At 41.3% G+C, this 2,188-nt stretch overlaps 1 long non-coding RNA gene across 1 annotated transcript in view; it reads left to right on the plus strand.

Annotated features, from left to right (window-relative positions):
- Positions 1 to 1,966, plus strand: part of LOC109304101 — a 22,147-nt gene extending 20,181 nt beyond the window's left edge. Inside the window, exon 3 of the long non-coding RNA XR_002099293.1 lies at positions 1,951 to 1,966. This is a non-coding gene — a long non-coding RNA (uncharacterized LOC109304101). The remainder of the gene's footprint in view (positions 1 to 1,950) is intronic.
- The last annotated feature ends 222 nt before the right edge of the window (positions 1,967 to 2,188 follow it).

Here is a 2,188-nt window from a genome sequence, read left to right on the forward strand (position 1 = left end):
TAGCATAGCAGCTGTGATCATGACAAGAGGTATGGTTATGTGGATCACCTGTTAGATCCTATCCTGCTTTTACCTGCACATGTAGAGGTGGCCTGTGCATTTGCTCAAAAAAATGGCCCAATTGCTGATAACTTCATTCATTATGGTACCAGTCACTGGTTAGGGACATAAACAATACCTAAAAATAATTGAAGAGGACCTTTTAAAGGAAGGTTTTTGGTCAGTGATTCTCAACCAAGATAGTGAGGCACCCTGGGATGCCACCAGTTCCTTTGAAGAGTGACATAAGGTGTGAGGAGATAAGCAAGGTATAAGGAGATAAGCTAAATAGATAAATGCAGACTCAGGTTGTCTCTGCCTAACTGATCCTGCACCTTACTGCCTAGCCCTTCTGCAAGCAGGAAGACACTACAAAATATAAATTAGTTTTGAAATTTGCTATTCAATTCATAAAAGGTGCCTTGAGTCCAATGAGGGGTGCCTTCAGTCCAAAAAGTTTGAGTACAACTTCTGTAGGTTAATTCTTATTCCCTTAGAGCAGTGATTCTCAACCATGCTGCCAGGTCACCCTGAAGTGCCATGAGATCCTTTGAAGGGTGCCACAGGAAGTGTGAGGAGATAAATAAAGTGTGAGAAGATAAGCAATTAAGAGCAGGCTTAGGCTTTCTCTGCCTAGCCATTCCCTCACCCCCACTATCCAACCCTCCTGCAAGGAGGTGAACACTGTAATAAATAAATCAGCTTTTGAAATGTGATGCCACTCAATCCACAAAAGTTAAGGAGTCTTAAGGGGGAGGGAAGGCTGAGAACCACTGCCTTAGAGAATATTAACTCCATACCTTCTCTTCCACGCCCCCACCTAGAGTACATATATATCATAGCTCCCTTTGTGAGATAGCATTTGCTCCAAAAGCCCTTCCACTGTACTTCCAAACTATACAACATTAAAACAATTGCTTTTTTTTTTATCTAGTTTGTCCATTTTCTTTCCCTACTAAGCAATAAAAGAAAATGAGACAGAACAAACTGAAATAATTGAAAGTTTACAAAAGCAAGAAGGCACATCAGGGCCCAGGGCAATTAATTCATTTCTTCATGAAGTCACTTCATTCTCAGTTCCCTGTATTAGAGTCAACCTGCACCACTGTGTAACTGTCCAGCTACACCTTCTGATATTTTTCACCTTCTGACAGCACCTTCTCCATTTCAGTTGCATATGGCATTGTAAAACTTCAATCAGCTGAGCTGAAATTTTCTATGCCAGATATCTGCTTCAGAATGACCATTTTTGAAAGTTTCAACAACAACAGTTCAAGTGTTCCCAGAATGAGGGTTAGGGGAAAAACACATTTTGTGCATGCTAAAATTCTTACAATTATTTTTGAAAGATGCTTTAATGTCCTTATACTTCAGGGCAGTAACTTAAAATTTGGTGGGTGGGATCCAGTCCTGTATCCAGGGCTCGTTCTGGTGCTGTGCTGAGCTGGACTTTCCCTGAAATCACTGTGGTTTACTATGGCACCATGCATGAAAATGATGAGTGGACTCTGCTGTCAGTGCTGCCCCTGGTGAGAGAATAGTTAGCTGCATTAGTCTGAAGTAAGGCAGAAGGCAGACTAGATATGTACCTTAGAGATTAACTACATAAGATATAGAGAGAGATCTATCTAGCTATTTATCTATCTTTTTAGTCTATAAAGTTCTCTCGCTGCTGACATCCAGCAGTGATGAAGCAGTGAAGGCTGCTGCTTAGCTGAAAGTACAAAGGACAGAAGACAAGGCACAAAGACTGACAAGGAGATTGGGCTGAAATGAGGAAAACCAGGATAGGGCAAACCATAGAAATTGGGACTGGAAGCCAGGAAGAGCAGCAGAGAGTGAGATTAGAGTTGCTGGAGGTGGCGAGGAAGACTGACATTGGATGAAGAGCTAAGGAAGGTTGAAGGCTAGGATTCATAGCTAGAAGTCTGGACAAGGAAGACCGCAATAAAATGAGGAGCCACAGGAATGTATAACTGAACTGAGAAAACAGAAATGAAGGGAAGGTGACAAGTAGCAACTTATAATTATGCAAGTCTGAGACAGCATTTAGTCTTAACCTGTGGTGGCTCTGAAACTTTTATAACTTTGATGGCATAAGACATCACAGATTTAAAAAGATTTAAAGGTAACCTGTAGCAGCAACTTA

Source organism: Gavialis gangeticus, unplaced genomic scaffold (assembly GCF_001723915.1).
Source record: "Gavialis gangeticus isolate Ggan-Ray unplaced genomic scaffold, GavGan_comp1, whole genome shotgun sequence".
Classification (NCBI taxonomy): Eukaryota; Metazoa; Chordata; order Crocodylia; family Gavialidae; genus Gavialis; species Gavialis gangeticus.